At 36.6% G+C, this 20761-nt stretch overlaps 1 long non-coding RNA gene across 1 annotated transcript in view; it reads right to left on the bottom strand.

The window, feature by feature from the left end:
- The window catches only part of LOC144195891 (uncharacterized), a 36344-nt gene that overhangs the window by 3669 nt on the left and 11914 nt on the right, over nucleotides 1-20761 (bottom strand). The window contains exons 2-3 of the long non-coding RNA XR_013326179.1: nucleotides 20277-20357; nucleotides 1141-1249 (exon numbers count right to left, since the gene is read on the bottom strand). This is a non-coding gene — a long non-coding RNA (uncharacterized LOC144195891). The remainder of the gene's footprint in view (nucleotides 1-1140; nucleotides 1250-20276; nucleotides 20358-20761) is intronic.

Raw genomic sequence — 20761 nt, 5'->3', positions numbered from 1 at the left:
CATCAGTCAGTTGTAGAGACTCGGAAAAGATGTATTATCCCAATTCCACTATATATATATATATATATATATATATATATATATATATATATATATATATATATATATATATATATATATATATATATATATATATATATATATATATATATATATATATATATATATATATATATATATATATATATATATATATATATATATGAATAAAATGTGATGTTGTGAATTAGATTTAAACATTTAAAATTTAATTCAGTCTATATTCATGAGACCAATGGTAGAGCTTACCACATTTAGAGAACTACCAGGTTAGATTGTTTTCCTGTGAGATGACAGGAATTTGGAACAGTTTAGAAGTTCTTCCACCTTTACGAACGGTTCTCAGAAAAATGTAGCTTGGCAGGAAAACCACATTAAGAACCATCAGAGCAGCACCATAGCCAAGGTGAAACATGGCGCGAGCTACATGAGCAGCACTTGTGAAAAATATGGTTTACATTTTTACATCATGAAGAAAAAAAATAGGTACTTCTAGGTAGTTCCAATAAGAGGTATTCACACAATTTGCCAGTCTACTCAAAATACAACCAACGATGCATATTACTTGACTATGACATTCACATTTTCTCTTGTGTCAACTCCTCTCAACATCCTATATATATATATCTGTCAATATGGATGGGAACATACGTATATGTTAAAAAATCAAACACTAGAACAACCACAATGCTCTAGTCACTACAGACAAGGCTTCATGTTTACTGTGCTTGAAGCAGTGCATTATTTGTTAAGTGTCTAGTAGCCGTCCTATAGTAAATAATGGATGCTCCTTTTCACTTCTTTTCACCAGAGGGACCAGTCATGGTTTACCTGTATAAATGCCCTTTCTATGTCTTTGGAGAAATGGATAGTGCTAAAGGATGGGGGTCAGATGATTTCATCAGCGCAGCATTTCTCTGCATGTCTCCTTCAATCAACAGTTTGACACATGCAATGTCACTCCGAATGTCTTATGGAAGGTTTCATGGTGAATTCTAGGGTAAAAGGGCCACTATAGGCTGCTGAACTATAGTAGGGGGATTTTGTGAAATACGGCCTGCATAAAAAGAGGGCAGAAACAGTACAAAAGGAGAAAGTCACCTTTGCCATCTGCTGAATATCCTTGAAGTGTATGCCTGAAGACTAGCATCACTGCAGCGTTTTTTTCCGGGTCGCCCTCTGCGAAGTCTTCATCATTCTGTCAGTTTTGCTGCAAAAACACACGCAAGAATACATGATGCCTGTGTTTTTCATCAGTTTTAACACTTAGTTTTGAAAGAGAAACATTTCTAATTGAGATCAAATTAAACTTAAAAATGTGTTAGAACATTGGTAAGTCTCCTTGGGCTCCCTCCCCCATTCCTGCCGAGGTTACATCGAAATAGTTTCAGCAATTGTGAATTATTTACTTGATTCGCCATCTAGTCCTTTAACCTTTCAGCAAATGCACATGGCTGTCAGGGTTAAAAATATACTCCCATAGGATATGCATCTGAGTGTGTGGGTGTGAGCTTTTGTGCACATTTAAGGATAGAGAAAAATAAAAACTTTTACAACCCTATGACACTAAAAGGGGCGTCTTTTCTCGTACACCTACGGAAACTGTTTAATGGAGTTTCTTCACAATCCCTGGTGAGATTATTAGAACCGCAAGTGTTACTTGATTTGATAGTTTGTTCTGTTTGTCAGGATGATTCTTGACCTCAGTGATGGTGAAAAGTATAACACAGTGTTTATTTGAAATCTTTCATTCACATTGATGTCATCCCATCGGATATTTTTATTGCTGTCAAATGTAAAAAATGGAACAATGTCATGGCTTTATGTCAGACTCACAATTTTGGCTTGAGACGAGTTTAAGAGTGACAATACCAATTCTAAATAACCAAGATGGTTGCTAAAAAATATTCAAGTGTGCAAATAAAGGAATTTCATAGATGCAAAATGGAGAAAATGTTAAAACAAAACAAAAAATGACTCTGCTTATGTTTGCTATACCTACACACAAACACACCATTTTTCATTTAGATTTATTAAACAAGATTCTTTCCGGCGGCTGGGCAGCTTAAGTGGTTAGCACGTCGGCCTCACGGCTCTGGGGGTTCTGGGTTCAAATCTAGCTCAGTCCACTTGTGTGGAATTTGTATGTTCTCCCGGGCCTGCATGGGTTTTCTCCAGGTACTACGTTTTCCTCCCACATTCCAAAGACATGCATGGTAGGCTAATTGGACACTCTAAATTGTCCCTAGGTATGAGTGTGGGACGTCTATTATCGCCATTGGCACTAAAATGTCCAAAAGTTTGAACATTTTCTATTCATTCAGTGACATGCTAATGCCACACATAAAATCACCAACACTATCGCTACCTCTATTCACATTATTGTGGTATGTATCTGGCATATAGCAGCGTTGTCATGGATACCCCCCAGACACATCCGCCATGCTTTGAGCGGGGGGATGCTGCTGAGCGCCTCCGAGGGGTTGGCGCCTGCACCCCTAGACACCTCCCTATTCTCTACCCCTACCCCCCAAATACTGAATCCAAATTCTCCCTCAAATGCAGCTTTGCATAACAACTGTTCCTAGCTGTGCTTCTTCTATTGCTTGCTTCTTTTGCAATTGAATATGAGCAACATATTTTCTGGGACGTTGTTGTTGAGAAAATGGGCTAATGGAAAGTGAAAGTGGAAAGACCAAACAGATTGAGTTTTTCTAAAATAAGAAAAGACAGAATGCAAATTGTATGTGTGTGAGTGTGGCTTAAGAGAGGGTGTTGGTGTGTTAGCCTTAGGGCTTTGGTTAAGTCCATAGTTCATCCTGAACTGATCCTTTTCATTAGCCATTATCAATAATTCAACATTGCACTTGGTTTAATGGTTTAATGTGGGCAAACCGTCTCTCTGGGTGATCAGAGACACATATGAAGTATGAGTGGGCATAAACATGGAAAAGTGCCAAGAAAAATAGAAGGAAACATAGATTCATAGTTTCCTACCCATGGTGCCCCTGGTGTAGTGGTTCACTTGTTGTACTTCAATGCGGGAAGGTACAGGCTTGATTCCCACTGGTGGTGGAATGATTGTGAGTTTGAATGGTCGCCTGTCTCTCTGTGTGCCCTACATCTGACTCCAGTTTCATCCTTTATCCCAAAAATGTGCATGATAGGTTAATGGTAATTTTCCAAATTTTCCTTAGCATGTAAGGTTATTGTTACAGTTTACCTCAAATTAAGAGTAATACAAATCTTGGGAATCATCAACGTGTCTTCTTTAGAGACTCTTCAAAAAAATCTTCAAACCTTGTCCGTTCCATCAGCACCTTTTTATTTTCGGTTGAATATGTAGTGGCTCATCATTGAGCTCAAACTCTCTTTTTTTGCTATTTACAATGGCTATCTTAAAATTTTCCATCCCTACTGGACCGTATCTTCAAGTACTATATGTGGAGTTCCAAAAAAATGACATTAATTCCTCTACTCAAAAAGGAGGAATGAAAGGGTTAAGCTTTTATGACGCGCCCCTTCTTACCTCCACTTTGCCCTCCCTTTTATATTCTTCAATATGGCAGTGCTCAGTGGCTGCACATATGCTGGAAAGACATAATCCCTTTTGATTGGAAGGCTAACTTGAAGTGTCAATTATTCTTGGGAAAATGATGGCACAGTTTCTCACCTCTGAAAGGTGTTGAAGGCACAGATGGGTGTGTGCATGTGTGTGCATATACATGGTCTTTCCACCCCACCACAACTTACTCTTATCTGTACTGCTTTGGAAATATAAATGACATACAAAGTCACATTCCACAATGGATATGTGCATGCACAATGTGAACACTGAAGATTAAATATGATGTAAAATAAGAGCATGATGCCAGAAGACCTAAGGCAGTCATCAAAGAATGTCTATCGTCATGCCTTTTGATTAAATTAGTGTGTAGTGTTCTTAAATGTAATGATGTTGGATCACAAAAGAGAACATTCCTAGAAATCAGGTACTTAGACCCAGCACTGGTGTTTTGTTTTTGTAATAATTTGGTTGAAAACAAGGAGGCAAAAAGAGCAAGAAAATTGAAGTGACAGCATAAAAGCAAGAAAAGTTAATACGCAACTCAGTTTAAGATCGTCTTTTAACATATCCTAGAGCATTCCCTGCGACACTTGTGGGGATAAGTAGTACTGAATGAATGATTGTATGTGGCTTAAAATTTTGATCCCCCAAATGTGGTTGCCGTGCCAGGTCTCAATTATATATCTCCACAGTTGTAAACTGATAAAGGAAATAATTACAACAGCATTATACATTTATTTATAAGGGGAAATGTCCTACATTTTTCCTCACATTTTTTATTAATAAAAAAAAATGTTTAAAAAAAACCTTTAATAATTACTGGAATACATACAATGAGGACCCTGTAAAAGTTTAAGCAATTAAATCTTATAAAATAAGATACTGAGGAAAAACATAAAAATATTTGATTTTCTCTGGAATTGAATTGTTCAGCGTCTAGCATTTAGTTACACCAGAAAAATGACTTATATTCATCATACTCATCCTCAACACAACAGAACCTTTACCTCAAAAGATGTAGACCAGAAGGAAGAAGGAAAAATCTCTGGTTCAGGGGGTGTGTGAACAGTGGTATGAAGGGGCGTATGGTGATATTTTAGACGATAATGGTGTTGGAGAGATTAGATGGTATCAGCATACCATGTTTGTTTTCAGATGCTTAATTCTACAGATTGAGAAACTCCACGGAAACCTTTCATGCATCAATAATCTCAATTTTAGCTATTATTTTACTTCAACTTGCAGCTCTCACATTTGTGTGAAAATGCCAGGAGAGATGAAATGTCAATGGTTCAAATTTATTGACTCCTGCGATTCTGGTTAACATAGTTCCAAAGGCCATATAAAATGACACGAGAGCAGTATTTTTCTTTATTCTGCCCCATAGTGAAGGCATTCTTAACTTTTTATATGGCACTTATTTAACTCCTTTCCTGCTTTTGAGGGTATTAGAAATCTAATACATTTGACCTCCAAGGGCTGGCAATCGTTCATTCAATCCTATACCTCAGTTCAAATGGACTGGATGCCAAACTATTTTTAATGCGCACTACAAAAATGAAAAGAGCCAAAAGATTGGAGCTTGATCATCGTCAATGTCATTGAAAGAGACAATATTAATTGTGCAAGTTCCAAACTAGGGTGGAATGATGGTAGAGTGGATAGCACATTGCTTTCACAGTTCATAGTTCCGACCGTCCTGTGTGGAATTTGCATGTTCTCCCAAGCCTGCATGGGTTGGAGGTATGAATGTGAGTGTGAATGACTGTTTGTCCAAGTGTTCCCTACGATTGACTGGCAACCAATTCAGAGTGTCTCTCACCTACTGTCCACAGTTGGTCAGGACAGTCTACAGTACACCCGCGATGCTCGTGTAGATAAGCGAAGTAAAATGAATGAACAAGTTACAAACTATGAATGAAAGGACTCCAAACATTTACAAAAAAAACATCTTACAGAGGCTCATACTAATTAAGTTACTGCTCTGATTAAATGACCACATTGGCAAACAGCTGGAGCTTCACTCTCTTTTTGTTTCCCACGTAAAAAAATACTTTACATCAGGCAGCCCACTATTTACTCATTACATTCTCAGTGAACCTTGTTTCTGTTACTGTCATTTTGCGCAAATCCCCCCCCCCCCACTTTCACTCAACCACCTAATCTACCAAAAACCTGCTGGACTACATTTTTACATTTTGTCTTTCTGTTGGAAAACTGCAATCGCACAGTCCTTACTAACTTTAAATACTTGCTTCTGGTCTGTCAATACGTCTGTTCATCTACCAACACGCTCATGCATACTTTTCCTCTCTCCCAAACTTTGTGCCTTGTACATGAAAAAAAAACCGAGGCCACTTCTTTTGAGAGTTTTGTGTCGGCCATGTAGAGAAAAAAAACAGCTATGGTAGGGGAAAGTGATCTCGGGCTCTTCTCTGACTCTGGGTGGGTTCTCCTGGGAAACACACAGCTCATACAATGGATAGAGGAGGCCTTTTGTTAGGTCTCTGGGAGCTGCAGGGCTTTCACTGGATCAAACGTCCGTGTGTGTGCATGTGCACACTCTCAGCTGCTGCATTTCACTCACATTCACATGCTAGCAGCCGGCAGGAAAAGACGGCACAAAGACAACACAAACACACACACACACAGGCACACATTTTCACCCACACTTGCACGCTGAGACGCAGACTTTCATTATTTCCCTAAACTTGGCTTAACAAAGTTAACTTCTTCAATTTGTTTTCATACATTTGTCAGGAGTGAAAATTTAAATTAGAAGGAGAGAAAGAAGACAATAGTGAAAGGACGTGGTTCAAGGCTTATCTGTATTGGTTTTAGTGTCAGCAATCCCAAGAGGTTTTTGCTGATAAAACAGAGAAATATTACTTTAGATTTATAACTATAATGGTGTATTTCACTTTGTAAAGTATTCTTTTGTGTACCATTTGACTTTTACATCTTGAAACACCTAATCTTGGTATCCCGGTGAACGAGTGGTTACCGCATCAGCTCACAGTTCTGGGGTCGAGGGTTTATCCCAGGTCGGTACTCACGGTGTGGAGTTTTACTGTTCTCCCTGTGCTTGTGTAGGCTTTCCCCGGGTACTCCGGTTTCCTCCCACATCCCCAAAACATGCAGGGTAGGCTGATTGAACTGTGTGTATATATATATATATATATATATATATATATATATATATATATATATATATATATATATATATATATATATATATATATATATATATATATATATATATATATATATATATATATATATATATATATATATATATATATATATATATATATATATATATATATATATATATATATATATATATATATATATATATATATATATATATATATATATATATATATATATATATATATATATATATAAATATATATAAATATACATATAGTGTTTCATTGTCAATTTGTGAAGAACATCCGTGTTGGGTTGGAGCTGCACTGACTTTTGTTTGTTTGGGAAAGCCTGTATGTTTCTTCTTTGCAGTGAAAAGGTCTTGGAACTACTCCAGTACGCCCCCTTTTCCAGTTCCCCAGTCTCTCACAGACCGCTTCCTCTTGGGTGTTGTGTCTCCACATCTTTACCTCACTCCTACCCCCTCAACAACCCCCTCTCCTCCCAAGTCTGTGCCCTGCTTTCAACTCCAATTTTGGGCACAATGAAGTTGTTCTGGCTGACAGTTTGACCAGTAGAAATAAGTGTTGCTCAAGCCCGCTGTGTGGCCCTGGAGTGGGCCCATTCTCCCCCTTGCCAGCTCAGTTACCGAGCGCTTTGCTGGTGAAACGTGGAAGCTGCCCGTCCCCCACGCTCCCACCCTGACCCAAACAATTAGCCTCAAACTGCAATCAAGCTTGGTCCCACTTGACTTAATATTTTGTTTCCAATGGAAAGGCCGCGTGGTGATTTTAGCTATCTAGTGTCATTTACTCCGTTACATCCCCTTTTGGAGGACGTGTCAGAAATAATTGTGTATCGGGGTCATCTGGATGGACAAAGCCTGCTGGCGTCGTTCTTATGTCGCATCCAGTGAGCATCAACAACCTTTACTTTCTGTCACCACCCTCTGTTTCCTTTCTGGTTTTCTGCCTTTGTGCTTTAGTAGTAACTGAAAAAGATTGAGCGACTCCGCAAAGACTCACAAATAGACGACGCATGAGAAAGTGGCTGGGAGAGGCCCTGATGGAGGGCACCATATGTCCGGGCGTTGAATATCAGTTGTCTGGCCCCCGGCGCGCCGCCGGACCACCATAACTTAGTTTGTCTTCAGGACAAAGTTTGGTCCAAGCTTGGCTGGCTTCATTAGGAAGCTATTCTCTGCAGCCAATGAAGCTCAACAGACCTCCAACAAAGGAGCTAATCACACCCACTGCTGCTACTCCCTTTTAGCCCGTCTCCCTCCTTCCTGCTCAGCCTCACCTTTACAAAAATCGCTCTCTATGATTTCTATGCAGTGTAACTCTCGACTAAGTAGAAAGCAAAATAAGCCCTTATTCAATCCCAACAATAGTGCAGAAAAAAAGGTTAACAGCACAGTAGAGAAGCAATCAGTTGCAATTATAAAGGAAAATAGCAATCGGACAATATTTGTACAGCTACTAAATGATAGTGATTCTTCTGTAGGTCAACACCCGCAGCTATTTGTTTACGTTAGTCTCACCTGACAGACAATATACTGTTGCAGACCAGCGTGATAGTGGGATGTGGTGCATTCAACACCCGCCTACCTACAATACGCTGCTCCTGCTGCAGCCTGTGGGCACATTTGAGAGCAAAGGATGTGGTGCCCTGACAATGGAGAGCCCAGGGTGACTGAATACTTGAAATGACCTTGAACCTTCACTGTTCTTCTTTCTAGGAACTGGCAAGTAAATTGTGTGTGTCTATATACGTGAGTTTACTCTAAGGACATTTATATGATTATTAATTATACTATTTATAGGTTTATTTTGTATAGAATACCTGAATCTAAATTGTAGGTCATTAGGCTGATCAGGTTGAGTACAGCAAGGAACTGCAAATGTAGTCATTTACTCCGCGAAAGAGACATGGTGGTTTAAAAAGTGAATCCAGGAGCCTGACATACTGAAGAGAGACCCATTGACTGGTAAAGGCCATGTCACTTGTTCATGCATAAACGCCAGTAGCAAGACTAGCTGTCGTCTACAATAACTGCTGTGTAGGAAGCTTGATAACCTGGAGAACAACTGGAAGGCATGCCGAAGCATAAAGTTGCAATGCATGGTCAACAACTTAGAACACAGATGACGTAGTGTTTCATTCGCCTGACTTTGGTGTGGCTGAATGCAAGTACTGTTTATCTCCATAACCTTTACCCTTCTGTTTTCTGTAAAGCGCCAATTGCCATCAGTGCATCACAATAGACTAAAATGAAAAATTTGCCCTTCAAAGCAAAAACATTACTATTCTTCTGTCACTTGCCTCTGCTAGGCTTAAAACATCTAAACACAGGCAATCCACAGCAGTAGAATACAAACACTTCGAATGTATGGAAAATAGGTTTATCGTTTTCTTTTGAAAGGTCAAAACACTACCCACCACCCATCTAAGGCACTTTGAAGAGCAACAAAACACATCCAACAATGCACTCGACATCAAATAGATTTTACAGCTCCTTTGAATGTACATAGGGATGTGTCTTCCATTCATCTTGCATTATGCTGAAGTGGCTCTTCATTCCATGTTGTCCAACAAACCTGGAGGCTTGCACTTGGTGTGCAACATTACTTACATGTGTTTGTGCTTATATGGCTCAAAGTAGCATGGTGAGTTGTTGATACACAAATGCACGTACACAGACAAAGTCACAAACTGGTAATATTTAGTACTATTTGTGGAGAAAGAATGAATTCCAAATATCATTCAAAGTGTGCAGGCAAGTCATGTAATTATGATATGACTGAAATGCACAATGAAGTTCCCTTAGAGCCTATATTGTATGTATATTTTCCCTTCCCCTACTTCAAAGCTTTACTTTAAATAACAGCAACATCGATTTGTGCCTGCATGTGTGAGGGCATAAGTCTTTGCCTTTTACACACTATAGATTGCTGCTATTATCTGGAGCTATTTTCCCAGATGACACATACAAATGGAGATAACACGGACGTAAACGGATAAAGACATTTCATCTAAATGCCATGTGAAATGCTGATGGGACTTGTGGAAAATTCTGGTTCGCAATTGTCAGCATTTGTTCAACTTAAGTTGTCAAAGGACCTTTAGACCAGTCAGAATAGGTACCCATTGGTTGTCGTATTAGGTAGGTAGAATGTGTTAGAACTTGAGAGTTGTAGCTTAACTCTTTTTGGGACATTCATTTAAATACGTTGAAATAGAATAAATAAATATGACCCACAATTATTTGATAACTCAATAATTAGCAAATGAATCAACAACCATTTTAGATATCCAAGGATTTCTTTCAAGGTATTCTTGACCTCGAAATTGTCCAAATTTTTATTTTGAGCCCCTTAAAAGCCAATGTTTTCTTATTTTTTTTCCATTTTTTAAAGTAAAAAAAGCAATGAACAGCATTCATTTATTCATTAATTTAGCCTTACTCAGCTAACTATCGGCAACAACAACCCAAATTGATGGCCAGCCAATCAATAAATTCATTTATTTTTTCATTTCTTTTGATTTTTTAAAAAATAAAACCAAAATGGAGGACTAACAGGGCTGTCATTCATTAATTTCTAACCCTTCTAATTCAAGTAGAATTGGATGTTTATTCCTGTCAATCTCATCCAAAAAGAAAATATTTGGCCTCTCTCAATAAGTCTACTTGCATATTGTGATCTTTTAAAAAATAACACTATATATTGATGCAATTGTAATAGAACAAAAAAACTCACAATGAATACATAGTTGACAGTGTCGATCAAAATTGACAAATAATGTTTCATCAGATTAATGCGTAGCCATTCTTAAATATTCTACATGGATCTCGGGTCCGATTTCCGAGGAATTTATCAGTGAGCAACTGTTTTGGGGCCTGGCATTTAGTGTGGGAAGATGGCACTTGTGTGGGTCACTCAATTCTACTGTGAATGGACCCAAAGCAGCAAACCCCCAAAAAGGAAAAAAAAAATCCCCAAGTTGAAATAGTCTCCCTTTTTTGCTAATTGATTGCTTCTACTAATGTGAGGTTAATGTATTCTATTGTGAGCATTCTTTGCCCGTGTTCATTAAGCCAGGAAGCAGGGAAATCTTTTCCTTTTGTCTTGTTGTTTCACCCCCTTCTGCCTCTCACCCCCACCCTGGCCTCTTTTTCTTCCTGACATTCTCCTTCTTTGTAGGAGAAGGTGATGGCACGACGGGCAAAGCATCCCTCACCATCCCGAATGCAGACATAGTGACGAACAAAGGACCGAAGGGCGGATGTGGATGGAAAAAAAGATGATAAAAGAAGAAACAAACGGGAATGAGCAGAAGAACGCATCTTTCCTCCATTTTTTTTTCTTTTTCAACGCCTCCTATTACACCCTCCTCCCTCTGCCATCTACATATGCACTTGCGCACTTAGACATCCCTTCTTGCCCCATTTTCACCCAACTCCCTTCAGTTCTTCCGTGATGCTCCTCCTAATGAGAGCTGGCGGGACAATGGCAGCATTGTTGGCCGTGTTTGGAAAGCCGGCACTGAAACAATCGCTGTTTACCCAAGCATCAACACAACCCAAAAGCACTCCTTCATTACTGCAAGGCCAAGTCTGATTGTTTTTTTTTCTTTTTTTCTCCAAGAGTGCTATAATGAAACACAAGGAATACTCTTCATCAATCATTTGAAGTAATTTTACTTCTGTTTTTTTTTAGATCAAAAGTGCTCCTTTATTTTTTTTTGCATATCTATATATTTATTTAAATAATTTCATTTCCAACCATACTTGAGTTTGATTTAGACTTTCATTGAGGTGCAACTACTGTTTCTAATATATCACCTGCATTTTTGACAAGTTAAATAAGACATTTTAGAAGGAGTAGCTGCCCAAATATAAATTTACATAGATGCTTCTGAAGAGCAATGAGTCAAACCTGCCAATTTCACAAGAATTAATTTGATCCTTTTAAAACATTTGAGTGACTCGGTCTAAACCCCAAAAGGGCAAGTGAATATTTTAAGTAACTACAAAAAAAAAAAAAACCCTCACCAATTAAGTGTGGTCTATACATGACCCATTTAGTGGTGTTCAGATCTATGGATACTAGGTCATGCTTACAATTGATCTGATTCATAAAAAAAATTATAAACAACATTAGATTATTATTTTTAATTTACTCATTGTTTGTCATAACAGCAATTTTAGTCCAATTCATTATGATTTTATTTACTATATTTGAATATTTTCTAAGTGTAAAAGACATGATTCAAACATAAAGCCAATTGGCTGCTATTGATGGGTGTATGTCCCTTTTATTATTTTTTTTCCCTTTCAATTCTGAACTCAATTTAATTAAAAAAAATCATTTGGATTTTCTTTTTGCTAAGGCTGCAGTTTTTGGAGCTGGATATTTAATCCATTTAGAGGTTTTAAAAATTTTTTTAAGTGAATAATTTGGCTGCCATTGAAAATGAGCATTGGAAGTCGAGCGGCCTCAATATATGCCAATGAATTAGAGTGCCCTATAAATGAAGAAAAATATCTCGCATAAAAATCCTTGTGTAAATGATGCTTGCTCAAAGTATTTAGTTATGAAAGTCACACATTTACTAGACCTTTGACAATAGCTGAAAATATTGTTTAAAAACAATAATGGCAACAACCATTTTGTGACATCAGTTCGAACCACACAAACAGACTCAATCATGATGGGTAGTCGGCAGTCTGGAAAACTTGGATTTGATTGGCTAAAAAATATTTGCCCACACAAAAGGTGGTCACTTCCTGGCTTTTATTTATTCATTCATCCCTTGTCCCTATTGCTTATCCTGATAAAGGTTACAGAGGGGTGCTGGAGCCTATCCAAGCTAACCACGGGCATTAGGCCACCTTGAAATGATGGCTAGCCAATCACAGGGCACAAGGTGACAAAGGACAATCATTCACATGGCTATTATTTAGATTTTTCTCAATTATAACGCAAGAAAAATAACATTGCTTTTTTCAATTGTCAAAGGTCACATATTTATCTTGAATTCATATTGTCTATCACAATTTTCAGTTGTTACGGGATGCTTATTGTGCTCTTAAAATAGTGTCAATTGAGTTAATGTGCGTCTCTACAGAAAATTATGACCTTGCTGATCCAAGACGGAGCTACTTTCTTTGTTTAAATTCCCCCACTAGGTTTAAACAACCCGCAGGCCGAGGCAGTGTGACTGACTGTGAGAAATAAGAGGAAATTCTCTTGCGTGATAGCCTCAGATCATATAAAAGAAATAAAAAAAAGATGGAGGTATGGAGGGAGTGTTATCAAACGGATGCTTGTGGCGGAGACATAGTGAATCAGTGGATTGACAGCTCTTTCACTCAGCTGCCTTCCTCAGCTGTTATGGCTTCTTGTGGAAATATGCTTGCAGCTCTATGCAAAGCAGCATCATGAATATGCGTAATTAGGTAGGACTGCTGTAATTTTTCTGGGTTATGGGATGTGACGTGTGTGAGGCAGAAGCATACATCAGCATAAATACGAATGACAAATGCATCTTCCTCACCTCTGCAATAAGGCTTTTTACACATTACAACACATTTGGCTACATATACAAATACGTGCAAAAAGGAGTCAATGAGATACTTTTATACGGTAGTTCAGAATGAAGGTAAATTGTAATGATTAGGAGTTTATGAGAGCACATAGATTGGAGTTTATTATAACCTTGTTCTTTAAAATCATACATTAAGATAGGTACCAAGAGTGCATCTTTTAAAAAAAAAAAGAACATATGAAGTTTGTTAAAGAAAACTAAACCTTAGAAAAAAATATAGTAAAAAGAAACTTTATAGTTGCTTCTTCCCTTAAATGAGGTAACCATAAAACATGAAACACACACACACACACACACACAATAATGAGGCTGGGTGTGGTTATTGAAATGAAAAATTGAATGGAAAAAAATGAGATTAATAGGAGCTAATTTATATTTTAATAAAGGGGCAATTTCTTTGTCATACAAGGTCTGGTATATCTGAATATATTTTAATTAGTAACTAAAATCATCTTTTGAAACTGGATATACTTTTGAATCGGGTTATCTTTGGCTGATATTTACATAATTTTGTGTTTATTAACCAATGTAACTTATTACCTGCTGTCTACCAGTGAATGGTCGCTGCAAGCCCTCCCAATCAAAATAGATTGGATGTCTAGTAAAGTCATTGGCAGATACTCAATTAAAAATATAGGAATTTTAAAATTAAAAACTTTAGTGTGTTATTGGTTGTCAAAACCAGATTTGATTTCAAATTTGAATTCATTTAATTATATTATTATATTAATTGTTATTTTCTTATTATTCATACATTCATTTTCTTTACCGCGTATCCTCACAAGGGTCGCGGGGGGTGCTGGAGCCTATCCAAGCAAACTATGGGCACCAGGCAGGAGACAACCTGAATTGGTGGCCAGCCAACCGCAGGTCAAAGGGAGATGGACAAACATTCACCCTCACACTAATCCCTAAGGGCAATTTATGGTGTTCAACCAGCCTTCTAAGTATGTTTTGTTGATGTGGGAGGAAACAGAGTGTGCGAAGAAAACCCACGCAAGCCCAGGGAGAACATGAAACTCCACACAGTGAGCTTCAACTAGCTAACTCAATCCCTAAACATTTTATCAACCCAGAGACATTAAAAGCACAAGCAAAGAGTGTGCATACCTACAAAGTTGAACCCTACAAGTCCGCAATTTATTAATGTAAACATTCCTGCTGCAAAACATTATATGAGCTCGATGCATATAATATACCAGCCAATTTATTCTTTCAAGCAGGGTTTTGAGACCTCCATCCAGGTGGTCAAATACACACACACACACTTTTCCTATTAATGTGATGTTTGTGTATGTGGACACAATAATAATAATGTTGTGTGTGTGCTTTTGTCTTTAGTTTTTTTTCTTAATTACAAAAAAAAGGCTTTTACTCTGTAAAAGGTTGAACTTTTAAGTAGTAGATAAACCATTGACAAGGGGGCAAACACAGAGGTGGACATTCTACATGTAAATATATATATATATATATATATATATATATATATATATATATATATATATATATATATATATATATATATATATATATATATATATATATATATATATATATATATATATATATATATATATATATATATATATATATATATATATATATATATATATATATATATATATATATATATATATATATATATATATATATATATATATATATATATATATATATATGTGTGTGTAGTATTTATGACATTTCTTTTCCATAACAGTGTATTGATATATATATTTTTGACAATGTTGATCAAATGTAGGCATCATCCTATTCAGCTCTGTCAATCCAATGATTTGAAATACACCCATCCTAAATCTGGCTAGGCAAACCTTCCCCAAAGACACCAATCAGCAAGAAAAGAGGTTAAATGCGTACTATATACGAATATATGCGCCGGTAGTAATAACCTTGAGATTTTACCGCCAACCTAAACTATGCATCACGGTTAATGAGAACGCATCAGCGAATCTCCCTCCTCTGCATTGTTGCCAAATACTCAGGACACTTTTTTTCTTTTTTTGTCAGGGTATTGAATTACTAAGCATTCATTTTTGTATGTGCTTTAGGATTGGATTCAGATGAACCTTTAGAGGAGCTGAACGTATGAATGCACAATAGGGATAGGCAGATGGGAACAGGGACACTGACAAAAGCATCTATTAATAATTGGATCATATTCCTACACACACACACACATGAATATATCAATGCATGTGCACGTTCTACACACTTTTCCAGCCCTTCACAGGGAGCCAATTTATAGATACTGTACAGAAGCTACCCTCAGCAACCCTCATCTCTCTCATTGCCATGCCCCTGTCCCCCCGTACACACACGCAGTGGCACCCTGCTAAACATACCGAAGGGGAGGACACATCGCTCATAGCACCCAGGAAATTAACTTGACATTTGATGCAGACAGAAAATATATTTCAGTGGGGGTGGAGAGGCAAAAAAAAAAAGTGTACCAAAGCAGACAGCATAAACCCATCCCTTGTACATCCATCCCCACCCCCCGTTAAACCCAGGAAACCTTTTTATTTTTATTTTTGGGAGGTGGGGGGGGGGGGGGGGGGGCAATCTGCAATGCAGACGTCACTGGGTGCCCATGGAAAATGAGCTTCATCTTTTGCCTGTCCTTCTCAGTGCATGCTGTCTGTCCCCCTTTGTTTCCATCTTTTATGATTCCTGCATGCGTTCCATTTTCATATTCACTTCCCCTCCCCTTCGTTTTGGTGCTTTTCTATTAAGAGGCGGGTTGGAAAAGCAAACGAAAGATGGAGAGCCCCCGTGCATGGACGGTCTTGCAGTTTACTTTTCAACTCAATTGCTGCCATTGGCGGCTCTAGACGTGAACAAATGTTCCAATGCTTCTTCCCACTGAAAAAGGATTGGACGTCTATACCCGTCAATGGCACTGAAATATAAACATCCACAGCCACTTTTGCCAGTTTGAATGAAATGAATGCAGTTGCAGACAATGAGTTGTTATCCAATCCAATCCAATTAGGCTGTTGGGACATGCAACTTTTGGGGCAAGAAACTTGATTAATATGAAATATGTTTTTTATATTCCCTAGATCTATTTATTAAACATGTTAAAATCTCAGTTATACCAATTTGGGAAGTTTCGTAACTATAAATAGAAGTGAATCTATCTTAAATGAGCTGAGTATTTTCAAATTGGAAAAGGGAAGAAAAAAGGAATCATGAGAAATAAAATTGTTTCAGGGGAAAAATGCAAAACGGTATTTAATTGGAATTTTACCTTTCATTTTAATCATAAAATTTTGGGGATTGTATGTGTTTTAGGAATAAAAATGTGCCATTTTAGATGAGTTGGGACTTTGTGTGTAATATGGCCTGACTTGAAATTTTTTCAAATTGTTCTAAATTATCAGAATGAATTGAGGTATTTCTAAGATTGAGCGGAAGCAAATATTAATAGTACTAATAACATCATTTTTGTGGAGAATACTTCATACTCTATATACAATATTTCAGTAATTGTTGAAAATGAAGATGCTTTAAATATATATATATATATATATATATATATATATATATATATATATATATATATATATATATATATATATATATATATATATATATATATATATATATATATATATATATATATATATATATATATATATATATATATATATATATATATATATATATATATTACCTTAGCATATTGGAGCACCAATAATCGCTGCTCCTTCTGTCCTACATATCAAGGGCCACATACAAATTATAATGCCATCAGACATGAAAATACAGCACGACGTGGTTGTGCACAATCTGTTAAGATTAACGATCACACCCTGGGCCTTTCAGTAGCCTCGGCAAGGAGCCCAAACACTGACGAATAGTGCCGGCTGCAATTAATGCATCATTACGCAGTGCCTGAGTTTACACCTCGTATACAAAGAAGAACACGCAGCAGGAGCGCTGAGGAGCCGGCTTCTGTCGCATTAGACATGCGGAAATGTTAACATCATAACACACAATTGCCAATGTTTTCTCTGTGACCGCACCCTCCTTTTACTCACAATTGTCATAGAGTGTGTGGAGATTCAGATATTATGATTAAATAAGAAAATATTCATTTTATTACTCTTACTGAAGGGAATTGTTTAATTGTAGAATTTTGTGGAAAAATAAAATATTCATAATAAAAGTCACTTGACACAAAGCAACAGTGTTGTATTATGACTCAATAAAAATGAGGGTGTATTATTCATCACTAATATAAACCGACATTTAGAAACATAAATAGACTGTATATTCTGCCTTAATGAAAATCAGTATTCCTGCTGGTTATATATTTTTAATAAAGAGTGAATATTCCAGTAAAAATGTATATGGGTGCAATTTTATTTGACTGCAGGCTTGTAGAAATGAAGGCTATTATTTGCGTCAGCTTTGTGTTGTCAACATATTGCATCATCTTAGTACTAGTATTCTATTAGCTTTTTCGTCATCTTACAATTCATGGTAAAAAAAAAATCCCATCGTGAATTATTTATTAATACAACGTTAGAAAGAATGAGACTTGGCTGTTCTCTCGACATAGGTTTGTCCTACACCTTGTGTACAAAGTCACCAGCATATCTCTCTGCATGTGCAAACTCCTCCCCCATTGCTACTTCTTGCTGTTCGTGATTTGCATTCATTTGCATGATTTCACAATGTGCATATCCTTTGTTCTGCTTGTGTGGTGATGCACAAGAAACCCACCTCACCATGTTATACAGTCTGCTAAAATCTTCCTGGATTTGAGGATTGTGTTTGTTCAATGCTATTGGGTCTGCTTTAATTGAACATTTTCACTAAACCTACAATTGTAGGCTTAAAAAAAAACAATATAGTGTATAAGGAAGAATTTGGATGTGGATGCTTTACTACAGGTTTCACTGTATATAATTGACATTGTGTTATCGCTAAGAGGCATGAGCATTTGCAGCATGCAGTATGGCTAAAGGACTTCATCCAAGCATGAAATGTGGACTTACCTTGCAAAGAAATACGGGAACTATGAATGGCAAATAAAGAATTTCACCCAAAAAAAATGTCTGCTTGCTTTCATAACTAAATGTTCATACTATTTCCCCCTCTTTTTGACCATAGTAATGGCCCACCATATGCTGACAGTTCGTGTTCTTTGGTGTTGTGTGTTTTGTCCATACAAATGCAAAATAAAAATGTCAAAGCTTGGCTTTAATGGTCCTTGGCAGGAGATGGTGGTGTTAAGCTATTTATTTGAGGGTACAGGGGGATGTAAAGTATACATAAGTGATATATTGAAAATAGGTGCCATTTTAAAAAATGAATAATTTAGGGCATTGGGATTTATTATTTTTGATTTACTCATATTTCAATTAGCTAATACTATTTTTTTCTGAATGAATGTTGGTGAAAGACTGAATCAATAAGCATGTGCAAAAATAATGTTATTTAATGGGTATTAGTTTACATTGATTCATTTTCTCAACCACTTAATTTCACAAGGATCGCAGAGGGTGTTGGAGCTGATCCCAGCTAATCATGGGTACCAGGGAGGCGACACCTCTGAATTGGGGGCCAGCCAATCACGTGGCAGAATTTTATTTACAAAATGCAAACTCAAAAATTCAAACATCTTGTAGCATACTGTATTTTACTTTGAAAATGCCATGATAAAGACGCCCCTTTCATTAGCTATTAGCGGTGTGGCGGCCAATAGGGGAGTCTGGCCAAAAATTCCTTTTCTGTTCACTTTATCCAGCACCATAGTAGGACTGGTTCAGCATTGAGTGCCAGAAGCTCTAATTTTTGAGTTTTTCTTAATGTGCTTAATGCAGCTTTATCAGGAAGTTATAGTGCTAGTGAAATTTCTGTGTTTACGTGCGTGTTTATGTATGTTTACTCAGCTGCCAAACATGTCCTATTGTTTTTTTTTTTTTATTTCGTAACCTTGGTCGTGAAGATTGATCAGTGTGTGCAGCTATTTCTATTGTATGTGAACTATGAATGCAAAACTTGTGTATTTTACCTGTGAGTGCATTTCATTCAGAATTGCCTAAGGTCACTTTAACAAATAAAGTCGCCCATTGTTAGAACCAAAGTAACATTTGTCATGACATTTAATGTGATTTTCCAATTCTGAGTTAAATAAAAATAAATGTGTAATAATGATGATGGGCAGGCCTAATTGAAAACCAACTATGTCCTCCACAGGACATAAATGAGACCAATTAGTATTGGCTTTCCACAGCTGGAGGGAATGCTTTTGAAACTGCAGATTTGAGCATGTGGGTTTTTTGTTGTTAAATTAATGCTAAGAAAATGGACCGATATTTTATTTGTTTTCACCACTACAATAAATAGAAACTATAGCGAGATTAGAAGTGGTCACGGGATGTTCCCACAATCACAACCGAGCAACTGTTTTTATGTCGTTTACTGTCTCCTCTGGACCACAACTAACATCTCTGACTGTATCTTACACACATGGTCAAGCACAAATAACACGGTGACACAATTGGAAAAAAAGGAAAAAATGTGTTTCTTTTTATTCTATTATCATTTTGAAGAGTTTAAAATTGGTATTTTGAATACTTTTATAAGTGGATTTGTTATTCTCTAATTTACAGAAAAGGTCGGACTAAACTTAACATAATGGAGTTTGGGCAGAAAATTTGGAAGATTGCATATATAAAGTAAACACTGAATATTCCTTTACATAAAACATAAACACATTCATGCAAACATCTATTTTATTGATTTATTTTTTCACATTAGTGTTGTTGCACCTACTTTTGGAACTACAGCATTTGATCCGAAGTATGAATGTGGTTTTAATTCATATAAACACATTCACAAACCCTCTTAAATGTATATAGATTTAGCTTACCTTCAACTGCTCCAATGAAAACAAGAGAAATCCCAAACATCTTATCCATGTTCTCTTCTGCAAAGCTTCAGGTTTTCATCACTGAAGAAATGACAGAAAAAAAAAATTTAACAGGAGGAAACATTTAAAATGTCAAAGCAAAATGTAGCCAAGGTAATAGTAGATTATATGAATGGATTTCATGTTCATATTTATTGATACGGTTCTTTTTCAGGGATTCAATTTAGGGTACTCTGTTATTGTCAATCACGGTGATACTTTTTATAATTCTTCAGAATTCTCATGTTGCGTCTTAGTAGCCCAAAAAAATGTTGCCCAAAGTACTTTAAAATAACTACATTTGGCGCACACAAAATTTCATCCTATAATCTTACGCAAATGCCAACTTTTTTCTGTCTAATGCAAATACATTTACATTATTGTCATTGTATCTTTTTTTTTATAACCGTTTGTAGTAAGAACACATTATATAAAATATGTCTATG

Source organism: Stigmatopora nigra, chromosome 4 (genome assembly GCF_051989575.1).
Source record: "Stigmatopora nigra isolate UIUO_SnigA chromosome 4, RoL_Snig_1.1, whole genome shotgun sequence".
Classification (NCBI taxonomy): Eukaryota; Metazoa; Chordata; class Actinopteri; order Syngnathiformes; family Syngnathidae; genus Stigmatopora; species Stigmatopora nigra.
This window is presented reverse-complemented; position numbering and strand designations above follow the sequence as displayed.